This window comes from Acromyrmex echinatior, chromosome 3, assembly GCF_024713525.1.
Source record: "Acromyrmex echinatior isolate Ae372 chromosome 3, ASM2471352v2, whole genome shotgun sequence".
NCBI classification, from domain to species: Eukaryota; Metazoa; Arthropoda; class Insecta; order Hymenoptera; family Formicidae; genus Acromyrmex; species Acromyrmex echinatior.
The window spans coordinates 15,017,002-15,037,366 of NC_141854.1; the positions used below are offsets into that span (position 1 = coordinate 15,017,002).

General features: G+C 32.5%; 1 protein-coding gene across 19 annotated transcripts in view; it reads right to left on the reverse strand.

Moving 5' to 3' along the window:
* LOC105149436 (CUGBP Elav-like family member 1-A) overlaps positions 1-20,365 on the reverse strand; it is a 562,295-nt gene that overhangs the window by 395,085 nt on the left and 146,845 nt on the right. For 13 of the 19 annotated variants that reach the window (XR_846598.2, XR_846599.2, XM_011061853.2 and 10 more), the window contains exon 1: positions 9,086-10,024. The exons of 4 other annotated variants lie outside the window; for them this stretch is intronic. The gene's annotated coding sequence lies outside the window, so the exon portion shown is untranslated. Of the gene's footprint in view, positions 1-9,085; positions 10,029-20,365 lie in introns of those variants that run through there. 2 more of the 19 variants (XM_087403813.1, XM_011061850.2) reach the window with 2 other exon arrangements.

Consider the following 20,365-nt stretch of genomic DNA (forward strand, 5'->3'; position numbering starts at 1 on the left):
GTACTATTTAAGAATACCGAGAAAAGAATTTAATAAAAATTTGCAAGCAGCATAAATATTTTCCGAATACTGTTACCGAAATATCAATGAGACATAAAAGATTCTTATAGCCGATCTATAAATTATTTGTAGTGTATGGGCATATAAATATAGAGGCGTCGCGTCGTTGCGCCCTGCGTACCTCAAAGATTCTCGTTGAAAAGACACGGCAGATGTCTCACTTTATGTGCGATAAAAACACTTATGTGCTTGAATTCCGCCCACGATGTTGTTTACGAGAATACGTAGCCGCATTGTGTTACGTTCTGGCGATGCTATTGTTGGCACCATACTGTACGCTCATAATAATTATCAAACGCGAACCACGATAGACAGTTTTTGCAATAACGCATGCTGGATATGGTAAACGAAGTCACGTGCAATAAATGGTAAATATAAATCCAAAAGGGGAACTGCAACCAATAATTAACCCTCATCCGATGCAGAGTTTCATCATTTACCGTATGTATATGCAACTTATAATATCATAAAAGATATTTCTTGCTAAATACTACATTTAGAGAGGAATGTACAAAATTTATATTATTTTACGTATATACAGTTACGTGCATAGATATTGTATCAGCGCATTTATATTTATTTAGACATGTTTCTTGTTAATCTCCGATAACGAATAAACATAGCATGACGTAATAAAAAAGATAAAATAATAAAAAAGATAAATAACGAGAAGAGAAACAAACTCTTCTACTCAGGCAAGCATTTCGCAGCACGTATCTCGTTACAGCGATAGCAAACTAAAAATCCAATGTAATATGTCGAAGGTAATACATGTATATTTCTGTATTATGATCGCATGATATGTAGTTTGATAAACCATAGGGAGAATAATTTTGTTCAAAACATTTACATAGATAATCGATCAGAGACATTTGTCTCGCTGGTAATTCCGCTATCACAGTCATTACAAAAAGAAATAAAAATGATTTATCGTTACATAAAATCAAGCAAAATAGATATCCTTACTTTACTTTAATATACATATCTATTATAGATCAACGTAAGAATTGAAATACAATTATAATTTAAATTGTCATTTTTTAATTCTATCTTTTTAATTTTATCACACATGATTATACTTGAATCTTTTTAAGTTAACTATTATAATACAATTAAAAATGGAATTAGTAAAGGATTTTTAAACAAACAAACTTGTTATATGATTCTTATAAACCAGTCTTTCAATTAACTGTTCGTTTCTATACGTCGAAAATAATTTCCGCGACGTTCGACATACATATTTGCAACGAGCGCTGATAGGGATCGTGTAAAAGCGCAAAACCAACATGGCGAACACGAGCGCTGAACGAGCGAATGCGTTGTAATCAACTAGCGACGTAGTAGATTGGCTGTCTCGCAAAAATTGCGGCTATCCGAAATTCCGAGATTAAACCAGGAACGGCTGAAAAACTGTCGAAATCGCGAAAATACAGAATGCGTCGCCGGACGGTGCCGCGGATTATTTCCAATCAAAACGAATCGTTTTAAATCCCGAATAAACCAATCGCGTGTCCACGCGTTCTATCCGATGTCCGAAAATGAAGACATCAATCGCGGTGTTTGCGTCCGGCAAAACTAATTAACTAATTCCTCACCGTCGCTCGTCTCTCTTATCGCCTCGAATGAGATCTAAATAGAGTTTTTGCCAGTTAATGGCGACCTGCATTGGTAAGGATTCAGTTTTCTTGGGAAATGTCATTAAACTTCAGTTACGTGCGGTGTACTGAGAAACCATAAGCTTGCTATTGCGATTTGAAATTAAATTCATCCTCTAAAAGATGATCAACTTAAATTATTCCACTCGCCTATATACGAAGAATTATATTCCAATTATTAAAATCATCAATTTTTAACGAGATTTTTAATTATTTAATTGATTGTAAGAATAAAAATTGAAGATATATTTGCCCAAAATAATCCAAGATTCAAAACATATTTAAATAAATATTTAATCATAGAAATTTTCTTGCAACAGCTTACAAGATATAACATAATTAAGGAACCAGACAATATCGCAAGCATGTTACATCGCGTTCAAACATCTTATATACTTCACAAACATATATTTTCTAATGATAATAAATTAATAAATACCTTAGTTCCTTTGGTTGTACATGCAAAAGTATTTAATAAATAAATAGTTATTTGTTTACTATAAAATTCCTAATGCTCTACGGTTTGTATATACCTATCCTTTATGATATCAAAACCTTTTTTTTAAACTTTTTTTTCTCTACTTTGTCTTATTTCGTTAGTATTAATTTGCACGTATACACAATGATACGCGCGATTGGCAAGCATACAGAAATTGGTTTTTAAATAGCGCTCTTGTTTTTTCAAGTGCAAAGATAAATATAGTGCGTACAGATGCTACCAACGTAAGCGTTATATACTCGTGTTCTCTTCAAGGTGCGTTTTATTTGCATTTTGTAACGATCAGACCAATTGCGTCGCACAATCCGCTTGATTTCCAATATGCGAGTGCTTCGCGAATCTTCGATTCAATCGTTTTATACTTTAAAACTGGATTCCTGCCAAAGACGTATGCATCCCGCAACATTTTATGAGTCACATTACATTTGCGTGTAAATAACACTTTAACATTTATACGAGAACACGCGTCTGGAACTATGAAACAAAAGAGAGCACGTGCTAAAGCACAACTATGAAATAATAAGTTATAAAAATAGGTTATTCTATACATAATTCTGACGTAATTAAATCCCATTTGCATTATTTTTTTATAAATTACTATGTTCATTATTATAACAATTATCTTTCTTTTAATCTTTTTCGCGTAGCAAATCTCTTATAGACATGCATCTCATATTAAATGGACACATGAGAAATCTCATTGTTATCGCCTATAATTGTTCAGATTATTTATAAGTTATTTATAAATTATTTATAACTTATAAATAACTTTAACAAACTATTAACATATAATCTCATAACATATAATCTCGTTTAACATATAATCTCGTTTTATATATATATAACTACAAAATATTTAAATTACAATTTTTTTTTAACGAAATTTGGTATGTATTAATGATTGATTTATTTTACTGTAAAAAATTTAGCAAAAATTCACACTATATTTGAATACATCAACTTGTTTTCTAGAACATGAGATTATATTAGGTATAAAATTAAAAAAGATTATTTATTCAACGCATCCAATTAATCTTCAGCAATTTGCAAACTAAAATAACTGTATTTCGCCTCGAGAGATTTTGCTTCAAACTGTAAAATATATTTATAAAATTTCAGCCTTATTTCAGTTTGTATGCATAATGATGATTGATATGATAAGAAATAACAATCCCAAAAATAAATATTTATACAACTGAAATTCTTACATTTATTCTTGTTTTACAGATTAATTTTATCATATATTGAATAGAAATTTTGAAATTTTAAATATATATAAAAACTTCAGCATTATATTTACTTATAACTGAAATTTCAAATTTAAAACTTTCTTGATTCAATTTATTTCATATAGTATAAACAAAAGTACATAAGCTGAAATGAAGTTTTTATCATCAAGTATTCGATTTAAGTATATATAACTTTTAAATTCACCTGTCCTTGCAGCATTGATCTAATTATATTGTTTATCACTGTCGTAATAAAATACACCTATCTTCTTACTTATTGTAACATTGATCTAACAATATCACATAAACTATTGCAATAACAAATTGATACTATTCGTTATTATGTGCTAGTTATATATATATAATAGATTAATTTAAACAAAAACTGGAAATTGGAAAACGCATTCTAGTAAACTATATTGTATATTTCTATTATATAGCAACGAAATGCATATATACATACATGTAATATATAACATTATCAGCAATATATCAAAAGAATTTAAGATAGAAAAACATTTTATCATCGTAAAATTTTGAAGACGTCTATATAAGAACGACCAATACGGATCACTTTTCACGATCCTGTAACCAGGCCACGGTCTAAACTTTGCGTTAACAAGACGACGGTGGTGATGGGATAGTTTCGCGACTTTATGTTACGTAAACTTATTCTGGGTTTTCTTTCGGAGAGGTCGGTAAATTCGAGCGCCTAATTATAGAGGTGCCAGAGAGAACGCCTTTAACGCCTCCACCACCCGCTTGCTTCTTCCCAAGAGAAACTCCGGCGGTGCAGTGGTGTGAAGGGCGCTGAAGGAGGCACTTGGCTCACCACGAACTAAGAAGTTTCAATTTCCGAACATAGTCGCGATACGATGGTGTTATTAATGCAATTAAGCAGGATTTCCTTCATACGATATGGTCTTATAGTGTGTGACATGTGACCGATAGAGAGTAATCAAGCATTGTCATGTCTCTAATGTAGGAGTATCAATATTAAGACTTTAAGGAAATTCTAACGTTAATCATTAAAATCATTTTTTTAATCTTGGATTTTAATCAATTTGTAATTCAAATTCAATTCGTACATTATTTGCATTTTAAACGAAAAATTAAAAAATTTAGAAATAATGTAAAAGTGCTAAAAACTGACATACATTTAATATGCGTTTTAAAAAGAAATTTTATTTATTTAGATATTTTGTTTTATGGCATTTTTCAATGTTTTTTTCATTAAATACATAAAAGTAAATGAGAATTCTAGATAATAAAAAAATATGTGCTCAAATAAATTTCAACGCAAATCATAAAAGAATGTTTGGACATTATAGCTATGTATATCGTATAGTTTGGCGAAATCACAATAATGCCAGTTTATTTTCCTTTTATATACATTAATGATTAGAGCATAAATGCGATTCTGTCCTCCATTTGCGCGCGTCTGCATTTATCTACTCTTCCACGTCTCTGCTCACTGTAATTTCAATATTATTACTATCATCTATCTGTCTTATTACATAATATCAAACAGAGATGTATAAAATATAATTTTTTCACGCATCGGCTAAGCAATAAATATAAATTACATTTTACCAATCGACATTTCAATTTACATGTGTAGACTAATAATTAATCACTGTGATGTACGATTTTGAACATATATATATATATATATATATATATATATATATATATATATATATAATATATATATGCGCGCGTGCATTGCGTATTTTTACAAGTTGTTTACAAGTGGCTTGTAAATTGTAATAAGCACAATAAATTGTAAAAATGTTTCATTAGTAATCATATATTCCGCTGTTTAAAAACTTTTTGACGCTTTTATTTTGTGAATTAATTGGTCTAATTTCCCAAAAATATTTCATATTTTTTATCAAAAAATATGTTTTTTATAAATTAAACCCATATACATTCCATATTTTACTTTTATAATTTTATAATTGTAATTGTCAAAATATCTACAGAATAAATGCAACTGTGCGTTTACAAAGGTAATAATTTATAATGCTAAACATGTTTCTAATTTGTGTATCTCGTAGTACGTTGATCTAATTATTATTTTGTAATAACATCAATATTATAGCAGTCAGAAGAACATCTTGTTCTTAATGATTTTCTAATGCAAACAGACAGGAAGAGAAATAAAAAAAGACTGAAAAAGAACGTAATGGGAAAAAAGTAGTAACTTCACAGAATTAATCTCACAGTGAAGAATGAATTAACTTTTTGTATAATAAAAATAATTGTACTCATGTGCTATACGCATCAGTTGTCTACCATTACACTCTCTATCAGTATAAAATTATTATGTATTATAATATATAAATAGTTTAAGCCTTGGTGTTTAGTGCAAATGCATTCTTGTATGTCGAAGCAATTAGTTTGATTTGCAAACTAACAATCTTTTTTTTATTCAAAGTAAAAAACTCAGATTCTTGCAAAGGTTCTGCAAAAAGGAGCCACGTTGGAGACTAGGACGACACCACTTGTTTTGGCGCCATTTCGCTAATACCGTCGAGCCCGTGCTCACCTCTTCGAGTTCGTGCTTCGTCTACAAAGTGGGAAAATAGTAGCTTTGACGGGGCTCTTTCAAGCCGAGCTCGTCCTATGCGGACCTGCTCTCAATTCGCACCGCAAACGCGAGAACGAGCGCGAGAACTTCCGCGAACAACAATTCGGTCTTCCACTTCGCCGTGTCGTTTCTCACTATCGAAAGAAGGTGCCGAGCAGCGAGCTATGCACAGACAATACCGGCGAGCGTGGTGACTGCCACAACTTTGGCACAAGCATCACGTGCCGTGATAAAGCAACGTGCCCGGTCGAGACGCAAGGTCGGTCGACCTACAATGCAATAGGAGTCTTTTTTGGAAGACTCAACACGTCGAATCGTATCTCGTGGATTTAGCCCTATCTGGTACGTGTAACGACTATATATGCGACGCTAAATGCTCGTTATAACACATTTATCGGCTATTCTGAAGATATTGCGAAAATTTCACATGAACTTTCATATCTATTGAAGTTAATTCTTACATCAACAAAATTTTCATTATTTATTGAAATGCAAATAATATTTGAGTTGAAGTAAATGTTGTATTAAAATCAGAACTATTCTATATAAATATATAAAATTTATTAGAATATTGCAAGTAGTCAACCACTTCATGTGTTATCACTTATTGCACATACAAAATTACCAAGTATTGCTGATGTATCGCTATGTATCGTTATATATTGCTATATATTGCTAGCAATACATTACCAATATTTGACAATATTGTGTGCTCATATAATAAGTGATAATATACGAGATGATTGATCTCGGAATATTGTTTATTTCTGAGAAAAAAAATCTAATATATATAATTCAGTTATCAAGAGTATTTATTATCTATATAATGTCAAATAAATACTTGCTACAATACTTATATATATATATATATATATATATATATATACTAAAATATATAATGTCAAATAATAAAGATTTATGAATATAATTGACTTCCTATTAAACAGAAAAGCTCATCAACTTACATGTTGCGACTATAGCCAGTAGATATACAATTCAACATATATACTGTCTATAACCAGTAACTAAGGATCTCACTATGAAACTTTCAGTATTGCGATTATCTTGGGCTGTTCAATATTTAATTAATAGTCTGTTGTAGCTCCTAACGATGAGTAACAACACAACAAAGGCGTCCATTTGCTACATTTATTAAACTTTCGAAATACGATTTTAAGAATTATAAAAATCACAAATTAAAACGAAATAATGTTTTTAATAATTAAATACATTTTCGTTTTTCATATATTAATAAGACAACAGATTTTCATTGCAAAGCGTGTTCACTTTAATTTCCATTCCACAAACATTTCTACAAAATTAACTGATGTTTCATTGATTACCACACGCCGGCCTTTATAAAGATTGAATTAGAAAGAAACAGAGAGTCAGTTAAACGTCAGATATATTTCTAAACTAATATTTATGGGAATATAATACACAGCAGTTAGATTACCGAAATGTAAATTATGCCAATTTCGAAACAAACGGCTTATAGATGCGTGTTCATCATGATGCCCGGCGTGCCTGATTCATGAATGCGTCGCATTCATAATTCTAACATTGTCGATGTGTACCGCGCGTGACGAGGTCTAATGTAGCGTATAACGAAGCAAACGATCTAGCGACGCAATCGATACGACTTTGAGTAACAACTAACTCGTCGAACGCTCGCTATCAAGTAGAGAAGGTCAACGTCGACGTTTGCACGAACAATTGCGCGACGTTTACTATTAATAAGTATTATATAAAGGAAGAAAAGAATATATGTGACGTTTCGACAGAATGAGGGCCTTTGCAAACAACTTAAAGACTTGAAATAATAGTAACACGTGCGAAACGCGCGCTGTCTTTTCCACACACTTTGCGAGCTCAAGGACATCGTACGCTAATAATCAATAGGTCAGCTCGCCGTTCATTCGTTCAATTTCAACATAAATTGTCATATTCCGATAAAGTTGCAAAATATTTCCGCGGGAAGATGACACTCGTGTAAACAAAGATATTCACACATAATCAGCGATTTTTAATCGCGAATGCTAACCGTTTCCTCGTTTATTATGTCAAACTTTCCTACAATAATGTGATGCAAAACGCATCGTCGACGCCATGCAGCTCCGATAATTTTCCTGCATGCAACGTGCGACATACATTTTCATGAATGAAAAGGTGTGTGTTCGGCGAGATATCGTCGAATTTAACCGTCAACTAATTTTCTGGGAGAGAAAACAACGGTACGTTTAAAAAAAAAAAAAGATGTGGCTGCGATGTGAAAATTAGGAAAATGATAGCAATCGATATCCGCTAAACACGAAGTAACAGTGTACTGGAAAAAGTCTGGATGTATTGTGAAATTGTAGTAGTTGAGAACATCCGAATTTTCTAGTTGAATCGATTATAATTTTTTTTAATAGTTGAGATAACCAGAATTCTGATTGATGCGATCAGAATTTTCTGGTTCGTTCATTTTCAACCACAAAATTTCTCTCAGTATAACATTACATCAGTATTATAATTTCCCACTCAACAATGTAAATGTAATATACATACACACACGTAACAGTTAGGTATATTGTTGAGGAATTTATAACATTGATGTTAGTGTAACTGTACGTTAATATATGTTTAGAGGGAATATATCTTGATTTTCTTCTTCCAACCCTCAATGTTCCTGCAGATTCACAATGATTTGCGATTGATGCAAATTTGGAAATTCATGTGTAACGGAGCGAATATACGGTATGCCACTTTGAAGTCACATTAGACCGCTAGCGTGAGCTAAACGCTGTTAAATGTCACGTGTCACGTAGGAAACCGTTGGACGAACATAGGGAATGCACGATGTAAAAGCCATGTCGCACATTAATAGAACGATATGGAATGTAGGAATTTGGATACGCTGAATAACTCGAAAACGCTTGCACTTCTCTCGCTGCACATGTTTAGCCAAACAGCTGTCCGCAGTTACGCTTATCGAATCGACTCGACGACTTCAACCACGTTTACTGTAATCCCCAAAACAATATAGAATCGCTAATAGCCTACCTACCCAATAGTCATAATCCAAAGCTGTTTTTCACTGGTAATCAACGAGCCTTCCCAGAGTACCGTCGCCTCCTTCGTGAATTTCTCCTTTCAGGATGAATTTCTCCTTTCAGCTCTCACTAGACGACGTATCAACGGCACATTGGCACGTTACAAATCATGTGATCACGTTTAGATGGGAATTCCAGCTCTTAATCCTCCACGATGATTATCTTGCGGATCAATCGATACGTTACTCGATTACTATCAGGATTATCGGAGCACCGTCGTGTCCTTCGCAGGGAGGATGACTGCGCAAATAGAACGATATGAACAACGATCGCAATGACAAACCAATATAGATACAGTTCGTCTTCGAATAATAATCTCTTCGTTGAATCGAAAACGAGTCGAACACAAAAGAAATTTGACTAATGGATCACCCGAAGAACAGAGCCGTGTTCTTCGTTGAACGATGATAGAACGAAGGTACAATAACACAAGTCAGTTGTGCACAGAGGACTTTATGTACCCTTCGGCGATTCTCCTATTTATCGTGGAACGACCGAGACATTCGAACAGTTGTGCTTTTCATCAAGACTTCAACGCGACGCAGGTCAATGAGTATTCTTCGCGATACCCTCGGATAATTCTCGCAGCTACGCGCGTGAACGATTTCGGAGTAATCGCGAGCACTTGTTTGGAGTGAGGGGGGGAGGGGGTCAACCGGAAGAGGGGAGGACACACTTGTCGTGAAACGCACCGGGGACTGCCCTTCGTGATCACGTCCGTCGACGCGAACAGGTGGGCACACGCTCGACAAGTCACGTCGCGCGCGGAACACGCGAATCTTCGCGAGTCCCGTGATACGGAAGTAGAACAGAATACGCACGCGTCGTCGCGACGGCTTGACGTCGACTGAGGTGGCACGGGTATGGCGCCTCGCGCCTGTCCGTCCCTGCTTTGCCGCCGCCGCCACCACCACCACCCCACACCCCCGCCCGCGCCGCCGACCGCGCCGCCGGCACGCGACAGCCGCCGCCGCCGCCGCGCCGACGCGCAGACGCCGCCGACGCCGCCACCACCGTCGTCGCCGCCGCCGCTGCTGCTACCACCACCACCACCTCCGCCTCCGCCGCCGCGACGTTGCCCCTCCAAAACGCAGAACGCAGACCATGACTCGCCCGCGGCGACGCCTAACCCCAAAGGTTGATTTTTATTCCCCGAAGTCGTTCCAGGCCGCGAAAGCTCCGATACCGCGTCATTCGGTGTCGCTGCGACCACGAGGGTAGACGTCGCGATGCGATTCGACTAATATTGTTTATGATGATAATGAATAAAAAAGAAATAATTTAACATAAAGCAATATTACATATCTCATCCTATTCTATTTTTAAGATGTCTATTTTTAAAGATGCATATAATAAATGAAAATATTCTCTTGTAGATAATAATTGACTCAAACTTATAAGTTTTTTTAGTAGTTTGTAAATGGAACTGAGATATTCTATTATGCGTTTAATATTTAAATTTTAATATTCAAAAAGTGTATTATATATCAAATATAGACGATTAAAAATTTTATCCACAAATGTTTACTTCTAACTTTACACTCGCGGCATATCTTCGGTTCTACAAAGCGCCTTGTTCGTATAGAAATTTAATGTAATGTGCTCAATATTTGAATTCGTTATTATTTCGTTGATATACTAAAGTTGATCAAAATTGTAGTCGAAATGTTTGTAACAATTATTGGTAATAATATACATAAATGTTACATCCTATCATCCAATGTCGGCTTACACTGGCTTGCATTTTTTTCTTACTTTGATTTATTATAATAATTTCTAATCTCCAATTTCTAAATGGCTGTGAAACTTTTTACATTACTTTCAAACATACAGTACAAAAAATCTATAATTTTTAAATAATTCTTCATTTTATTAAAAAATACGTGTAAAATACTCTTAAGACGTCTTTTAAATATTTTTAAGACATCTTACATCTCATTTTTAGATTTTTGTATTATATGAGATATTCAACTTTTATGTATATTTTTTAAAGCATACATACACAGATATAAATATTATTTCTCTCTCACATTATAATTATACCAATTTAATTATTTCAATAACTAATATTGTTGTCATGGCACTAATACTGTATTATATAATAACAAATGCATCTAAAACTTTTAATTGCGATAATTATTTACAGATGACACGTTATATATCTTTCTTTATTTTATAAATAATAAATATTTTATTACGTAATATAACAGTATCATATGAGACTGCTACGCGTTTATATGAATATGATAATACGGTTATAAATACGGATGCGATATTCCTACAAGAGTCAGAACGATATTCGTGCTATCATCGCGAATGCAAACGAGTTACGAGAAATGAGACGGAGTAAATGAAACCACTGCATCGTGCGGGAAGCGACGTTAGCGTTCTCGGGATGGAAGCCGCATGCTCGTCGCTTAGCTCCGCTACCGCATCATTCGTCGTCGTTACCGCCCGGAGGAAAAACGCTGACGCCACCAAACGTAGCAACATGTCGCGGTGACTCCGAACAGCAAAAGAATCCCGTGTATCCGTTCTCTCGACAGTTCTCAACCACGTTTCGCGAATGGTTCGCTTGCCGGCGCGGATAATTTCTGTCGCGACGAAAGAACGTCCAGTCACTTTGCATTTTATGACACAACTTTGTAACGAGGATGTGCGACAGCAATCGGACAAGAGGCCGTAACAAGATATAACTGCGCAGGACGATTGTCCGTATCCGCGAGTATCTTATCCGTATCCGCGAGTTGCTGGAGATGGTTACGTGATAACTGGATGTGGACCACCGAGAGAGATTACAAAGAACCGTAATTATGCGGTAGGCGGTTTTTGGTAGCGCGCACGAGGAGTGAGAGCGTTCCATTATGACGTTAGTATGCATCCACGAATGGTCGCCACTTGGCCATTTGTCACGACTGTCGCAAGTTCGCCCAGTTTAATGCATCCGCGCCCTCGAGCCGTTCCCGCTTTCACCTGGCGTCGCCTTTGCCGCAATTTTGGAGTGGCAACGCCGTTAACAGGCGGCGTTTCCTTGGGCGCACAAAGCAACAGCAGTCGCGTTCTGAGGTTCGCGGCCGAGCTTGACTGATGCCGAGTTCCGGGTTTGGCTGCAAAAGACGTCGCCGATGCCGTTCAAGCAAGAGCGATCGATTCGTCTCTTCGATGTTAATGCTTAAAATGAGAAATAGATTAGCTCAAAGTCTTAAATATTTTTTTTTAAAGATCTATCATATTAAAAACGAATTATTAATGTTGCGTGTAAGTACATGTGTATGTATGTGTAAAAGAAATATCTTTCAGAGTTCAGTTAAATACATTAAGGATGTGCATTACACGTATTCTTTTAAAAATTGGAATTTTTGAACAAAAATTATTAAAAAACTACAATTTTTTTTCTATACTGTAATTATACTTGAAAGTAACACGAAAAATTTGGCGGTCTTTTATAATCTGTAACAAAAATTATTTCAATAGAAATATATTTTTTTTAAAATCCTTTAAAATAATTAGGATAATAAAAATAATTGAAAGAGAAAATTTTCATTTAAACTATAAAGCTGTAAAATATATATTCTTAAGTATAAATATTGACCTTATTGAACTGTTTCGCATATATATATATATATATATATATAAAATATTCATTTTTATGAAGAAGGTATAAATTTCCAATTCCAGCAAATAGTTTTTTTGCAGGAACTAGGTAACATCTGATAAATTTTTCAACTTTTTATCCCTTATAAACATTTATTATGAAAAGTCAATTTTAATCATTTATTAATTCAAAGATTAATTTGTAATGCATTTAATCTATACTATGACATTGACAAAGACTCGTAAAACAATCACAATTTGCACGTAAAACTTATTCAATATTACAAATTTGTGTAAATGGATTAATGACTCCGAACCACTAGATTATCACTCCTAAATTATTGGCGGTAACAGTTCTATCAATGACTTACTATTATTGGTGGCTATTAAAGTGGTAACAATAAATAATCGTTATTCTATATTGATAATCTATTGTACGCTTCGCGTAAATAATAATTTTTCTTAGCATACAAACAAGTCATTCTCTTCGAGAAGAAGAAAATATGCAAACGTTTTCAAGAGGAACAACTCTTAAATTTGTGCGTGACTGGACTAACTGATGCTTACGTCGGTCAGATCATAAAAATGTACGAAGAATGGGAATTATGATGATTAATTCGCATACATTTGCATCTTCTTCGCAAACATAGATTTTATAACTTGCAAATCATAGAAACAAAGACAATGACATTATTTTTTTGCCAAGAGTATTTTGCGTAACTACGTTTTAAATTTCTGAGTGAGATATTTCCGCATTATTACAAAGTTTTCTTTTCTTCATTACACAGTATTCACATTAATTTAACATAATTTCAAAATTATTTAAATCATCTGCAGTTTGTAATAATAAGCGAGGAAACAAAAAGTTAATAAAATTTTATGTATTTTGTTTATAATTTATTTATAAATTGAATTACTAATTTTCAAATTGTAAAAAAGCTAGCAAAATTAGAACCAATAAATTCTTATATTCTTTTTAAAGACAGTATACTATAAAATAATACATAACGATGATATAGCACACACTTGTGTTTGGAAAATGAGTCAAATACTTATCGTGACTTCACGTAGTGAAGTCATCTTTGCTGTGCACAGTTGTGGTAAATGACAACTTGATATTGATATTGGCAACTGAGCAAAGCAGCTTAAATCGTGTCAGTCTGTTTATTAATGAAACATCTAAAAAATCGATCTGTAGAGGAATTAAGTAAACTGCACTTCTCTTATGGAAAAATTTACTGGATTTTACTGGATTTAAAAAGCGATTAAAAAGTAATTGGAAAACCATTCGTATTTTAATATTATACACTATTCGTTCCAGTAGTTTATCCGCTAATCTAATAGTATTTTTCTGCAAAAGTAATGCTTGTTCACTGCATTATCCAGAAGACAAACTACAAAGAAGAGTGAAAAAACTTCATTAATAATTTATGATCTTAAAAGCTTGAATAACAATATTGCTCTATGTGATTTTCATGTTGTTGATTATTAATCTTTTATACTTAAAAAATTTTTTATACTTAAGAGATATATAACGTATGAATTAACATAATATATATTGTTACTACCGAGAATTAATTATTTTATTTAAATAATAACATAATAATAATCACGTTCCATATTTTATTTCTCACATACATGTTACGAGAAAAGTGACAAGAAACAACTTAATATTTTAAAACATTATCAGTGTTAATAGAATTATTTAGAAATATCGCATTAAGTATCACAATTTATATACTTAAAAGAGTAAAAATAGGAAAGACATAAAAAAATAACGTACTGACAAAAATGTATGAGCAGTAAAGTAATGAAAGCATTATTTTTATTTGTTCTCTGTAATTGTGCGCATTCTCATTTCTAAAATTTGCAGTAATAATCGATAATATGTTGCCATTTCATATTTAGACATACCTATCTTTTCCGAGAAAAGAAAGTAGATAATTTTATAACACTTTTTACATTTTTCATCAATTTATCTATTTTCTAAATATAGAAGATAATACAATAACATTTGCGAACGCATCGTGTCATAAAAGTTTAGTGAAATAACACTTTTGATGGTCACGCTGTGTTATTTATGGTTTATGAAAGGGTGAGAATGCATGGCACAGTCCAACTTGAAAAACCGACTGTTGCATACGAGACTAAATAATAACAACGTTAGTTGCGGTATTATTTATGACTCACCGAACTCTCGCGAATAAACGCCGCGTAAGCCAGTGGAAAACTGGAGTTTCGAATGCGTAACCAAGCGAAGCGATATTTTCTCAAGTATCGATTTTATATAAATGAGCACATATATATACATATTACTAATATAATTTAGCTGATCACGCTTTATCCGCATGCAAACCTTTTAAATCTCTAAGAATGTGCCGTTGACGGCAAAGTTGCCGCCCTGAGAGTGAAACTTTTTAGAACTTCACAGCGAGAAGCGGAGATTAGCCCTCGAGAGGTTTAGTTTCCGCTCTGACAATGAGTAGAATTCAGAAAGATCTCATTGCGGCTAAAAAAAAATCGATCGCTCGTTTAGGTCTCCCGTTCAATGAACTGTAAAGATCAAGTAAAAAAAGTCATATCAAAAGAAACCGTAAAACATCAGTTAAAACATAAATCAAATATTTCTTATACACAGATCTGAATTATGAAAATAAAAAGATCATCGTTATGAAAAAGGATAATTTTTATTATTTATTTATTGTTATTACTTTTAAATATTTTTCAAACGTTTCTTTTCTGAATTTAATTGTTGCAACGTAACAATTATTAGGTGTTGGAATTAATTCGTAGCGTTTTTTAATGAAAGAATGTTATTTATTTCACATGAGCATTAAAAAATACATTAATGAAAGTACTTCCCATCACTTGTAAAACGCTACGAATTAATTCCAACACCTAATAGTATTCTTAAAAGTAAATAATTAAATGTTTTTTAATAAATATAAACTTTATTTAATATATTATACTCATATTATAATGTATTATAGTTTAATATATTATAATCGCTTATATATAATAGGGAGTTTGCATAATTTTTGAAAAATATTGCATTTAATAATTTTTATATATATATATATATATATAACTTTAAATGCAATTTTTTAATAATTTTTTAATACAAATTGTGTAAGAAAATAAGTAAAAAATTGCATTATTTGAAATGCCAAAGACGATCCGGATATGACCGAGCCTTCCCAAACATGCTATTACATCACACTGCAACAACGAAACCACAATTATTCAATAAGAAATTAATTTATTTTAAAAATGAGCAAGGGAAACACGTACAAAACGTGTTTTGTACCTTTGTGTAAAAGCACAACAATTAAAACATTGGAAAAATTGTTCTTTTATGTGCCTCAAGTGAAAAAAAGTGGTTTAAAAGTGCATATCGTATTGATAAATCAGAAAAATGGAATTATTTTTGTTGTGAAAATACGTACACTTCGATGTACGTATTATATAAAATATGCTCTTTAATTATTTTTTTATGCTCTTTAATTATAACATTTATAAAAATATTAATCATGTTCATGTAAAAATATCCAACATAACTTAAAATGCTAAAATGTAAGCTAAAACATTGAATGTCAAATGTAAAGATATTTTGGAAATTTGTAAAATTATTCTACATCTAAAATTATTTTAAAATTATAATTCATAATTAATAAAAAAATATATTTTCAATGTGTAAATGCCATGTTTTAAATATTTATAATCTTAAATTAATAGAATTTATTAGAATAACTTGCTTCTTTAATTTTCAAACATTTTTTCTTCTGCAAACATTATATGAAATTATCAAGTGGCAATGAATATTTTTAGTACAAAAGTTAAACGTTAACTGATAAGTTGATAATGTATAACCTGTTCTTTTCTATTGACAATGTATACGTATAAACTATTCTTTCCTCTTTTTCCTTTCTAATGTATGTTTCGACAATTGATTATCTAATTGTTTTGCTTTGGCTTGTTTGATTACTTTATAAAATTAGAGTTGTCACCTAAATTTTCAGTAGATTCAAAATTCATTGTCATCTCATTAGATGTAATAAATTTTTTTGAAATTGCAACATTAGACAAGACTGATTATCTCCAATAATATTCAACTTCAGTTGGAGATGTAGACTCATATAGTCATGATCAAATATTATTTTTGTCACTTTTATTTGACAACTCTTAAGGAAATTACTCTTTTTAAGTTATGATAATTTTAATCCTATAAACTTACAACAAATTCGAAATAATTCATCAAAAGTAACATTACTCGAAATATCAATAATTACATTTATCTCGATCAGCTAAAATGATGAAATTCAAAATAAAACAATTTTTTCTTCAAACTTCGATTACTCAATTTCTTAACTCTAAATATTCTCTCTGAAACTCTTCGTTTTATTTACAAAAATGACACAACTTAAAATGATGTCACTTGTAGAAGATGTTATGATCTCTTTGAAATTCTTAAGCACAATATAAGTGCTATTTAACTGACGGTTTGTGAAATTATAAATTAGTTAAACTCTTTTAATGACTGATAGAGTAGTTTTTATCATTAATTCATTTACGGTAATAATATACTCAAAAATCATTTCTTGAGTTGGGTCATTTTTGAATTAAGAGAACGATATTGTCACGGCATGTTAATTCTCAAATTCACCTCCATTTCATTGGTCTGATTTCCTTTAGTCTGAGTCGCTTTTGGAACTCTCAAAGAGTATTTGCGCAATAAGCATGCGGTTCTATAGTGGTATTAATCTTTAATTGCATTGTCATGTAGGTGTATTACTACTCGAGTAATAATGCCCACCAGAGCACGGACTCGTGTTTCGCATTCTAATTGGATTCTCTAGAAAGCTTACGAATTCTCGTTTAGCGTCCGCTTCATTACTTCGCCGTTATTAATATTTACTTTACTTCTGTTTGCTATCGTTTTGTCGCGACGGTCGTAAGAAAGCGTCCTTTGTACTTAGTTTCAAATCGTTTTTAGTAAGACGCCGCTAGTTCGAACGCTCGCCGGCAATTACGTTAATAATGCAATCTCATTTACGTCAGTCGGGAATTACATCTAAAATAGCTAGTGTAGAACATAGCTTAAATGCGAGAATAAGCAGATTAACCAGCAGCCCTTCGTACATCTTACATCTCATCAGACAGTTGATTTGTCTGCTGGTGTAGATAGAATCATGATTATTGTAATTTTAATGAATGATTTCTGTAATGGTACATCGCAATTCATGCGCAAACTAAAATCAAAATAATACATTTATCAGGGATATAAAACGTCTACAAACGTCCGCAAACTTTTCAAATCTATTTCAATTAATGTAAAAAGTTAAAAAATTTTCTGAATTATATTAGTGCATGAATTCATTATAAAGATGATCATTATATAATTTTAATGTATTTCTGATAAATGAGGCTGATTTATCAATATGTTTGATAATAGAGTAAAAAAATAAATTACGTCTGTTCAAACTTATTGTAAATTTTATATAGAGGATACAAATTCTCGTAGGTATACCTTCTTGAAAACAATTAACGATAATCGTTATTGGTTTCTTTTAACATGCAAAGTCAGGTTACGTATTTAAAAAATTATATTTAAAAAAATATTTATAATTATGTCTTTAAAATTTTCTTTCATATTTAATAGTTCTAATAAGTTAAAACTGATGCGATGGACCAATAGCATCAAAGTTTCTGCAGAAACTTGTCGTATGGTAAAAGTCGTCCTATTCTCGATAGCCACTAGCTGGCTTCTGAAGCAACGACTTCGACCAGCAGTGAAGTTCGGGTTATCCTCGTAGCATTAATTAACCCAGTCGTGGCCCATGGCAAAGGAACAAAAGGCTCCTTTTTCCGTCGTTGCCGGAGAGCGAAGCCACAGCTTTTCGTTTTTTCTTGCGCGTCGTTGCACAACATTGCTGGATATACCAAGTAGAATGTAGATAGACCAAATGGAATTCTTTTTCTAGTAGTCTTTTAATTCTATTGTAGTAATTCATTGTTCTGACCGATTCATATAATTCGGTAACAATTATAGGAAACAAAAGACAAAAGTATTCTCCAAATTTATCCTATCGTAAACGCAAATTACGACAGATACAAAATTATTAACAAAATTTCGATTTAAGAAATTTCTAAAAAGTTATACTTCAGTTATAAAAAAAAATTAGTGCATTATTGCGATGTGCCATGAGCACAAAACTATTACAATATAGCAATTTGCTTTAATATAACTTTACAAATAGCATGATCTCCAAGTACCAACGCTTTAACAATCCAATGTAATTGTGCAATTTAATTAAATTGTCAAGATATAAAAGTATCATATGTATTCAAATATAAATTATATAGATTAAAATATGTCTAATCATTAATTAAATATCGTTGAAAACTTGATAAATATGATGATTATATGACTATAATTATTATCAGGGATATTTAAAAAGCTTCGAGAGGAGGAATATCATATCATCGTGAGTGGAATCGTGCGTTCAACGCGCTTGAATGAATCTGCTTGTTTCTACGGAGAATCAATCTCGCGGCAGCGTGTACGCGGTTGCTTGCGAACCTGCGCATATATCGATATATAGATAGCGGCATCAGGCGCTTCTAGAGCCCACTTAATATTCATGACGTCTTTCCCCCTTGGCAACTCCAAACACATTTTAATAACATTTTTTACGGCGCGCTCGACCTCGACGCCTCAAAAGCGTCGCGACGGAGCACAGCGTCGGCCTTTCCTCTCCGTTCGCGTTTTTCCACGATGGAATATTCTGTCCATCCCCTGACCTCTCCATCACGCTCGAACATCAACCCTTTCTCCAGCGCATCTATTTCTTGCGAAAGTCGGCCACGAAGCATTCAACTTGTCCGAAGTCACGTTGCGAAATGAATCACAAACGCTTGCACGCTTCCGATTGTTTTCGTAACGCAATATTTTCGACGAGAAAAGGCAATCATACGTGAAATATATGAAAGAGAGCTTTCGCGCTTTATTCCCATCTTCATACCTTTTTTGAACCTTCTTGTGTCCTAAAACCATAAAGTAACGCACCTTGTGCGACGTTTCCAAGTCAATGTCATGAATATTTCAAACGATTTGTGAAACTCTCTTTATATATATTGATCTACGTAAGACATTTGTGCTTTTCTGATTTTTCTCGACATTATTGTTGCAATTTTCATGAAAGTAACTGTATTAAGACAATTAATAAAATATTACTTTAAGTTACAGTTAGAGAAAAGATTTCTTTTATAAAATATAACGTTTCCAGGAAAAGATGCACAATGCGACCTGAATGTCATAGTTAAATTATAATAAATCACATTTATTAATATATCACTTTTCTTATTATATCACTTTTCTTATTATTTCTAGTTTTTATATTTTACTTGAGTAGAAAGTTATAGTTAATATCTTCATTTCTTATTATCATAAAAAAACATATTACGCTGCTTTTTATAAATTAATTTTATTTTATTGTATAAAAATACTTTTGTATTTAATAAGTAAAGAACTGCCAAATATGGTTAAAGACCTGATATTTAATAACATTTCTATGTAAATTTTAAATATATCTTTCAATTACATAAATTAAAGTACGCATCAATTATTATCAGAGTTGAAA